This window comes from Ovis canadensis, chromosome X (genome assembly GCF_042477335.2).
Source record: "Ovis canadensis isolate MfBH-ARS-UI-01 breed Bighorn chromosome X, ARS-UI_OviCan_v2, whole genome shotgun sequence".
Lineage (NCBI taxonomy): Eukaryota > Metazoa > Chordata > Mammalia > Artiodactyla > Bovidae > Ovis > Ovis canadensis.
Window position 1 is genome coordinate 12,737,437 of NC_091727.1, and position 816 is coordinate 12,738,252.

Sequence of the window (816 nt, forward strand, 5' to 3'; positions counted from 1 at the left end):
TCTGCGACGAAGCCAGGGGGCCCAGGGAGTCATGTGAGCACACAGGGGCACGGACCTGGACCCAGATCTGGGGAGCTAATGTGTCTGGACAGACAGATCTGAAAACTGGCCCTCTCCAGAGTTCAGAAGCAGACGATTTGGGCCACTCTCACATGTCCAAATTTCATAAATTATATGGAGCCCAGTTCTGTTGATTTCCGTATTTAATGGCTGCGCTGGGTCTTCGTTGCTGTGCGGGCGTTCCCTAGTTGCGGGGAGTGGGGGCTGCTCTCCAGTGGCGGGCTTCTCCCTGCGCTGGCTTCTCTTGTTGCAGAGCAGGGGCTCTCTAGCGGTGGCGCATGGGCTTAATGGCCCCGCGGGAGGCAGAACCCTCTCAGACCAGGGATTGCACCCGTGTCGCCTGCGCTGGCAGGAGGACTCTTAGCCACTGAACCCCCAGGGAAGTCCCATGTAATCCAGTTCTCTTAACCCTGGGGAAGAAGGAAATGGCTGATGCTAAACATTGGGGACCTGGAGAAGGGCATGGCAACCCACTCCAGTATTCTTCCCTGGAGAATCCCCATGGACAGAGGAGCCTGGTGGGCTGCAGTCCATGGGGTCCCGAAGAGTGGGACATGCCTGAAGTGACTTAGCACAATTATTGGTGAAGGCTGGCAAGGGATGAGAGCAGAGGCTGGCAATCTGAAATTCAGGTTTTCAAAATCCGATCTAGCACTTCCAGCAGGTTTGTGGCAATTGACCAGGTAACTGTCATGTCTCCTGTCCATAGAGTAGCAGGGCAGAGTCTCTGGTGCTTCCCGTTTTCTCAGTTCTAAC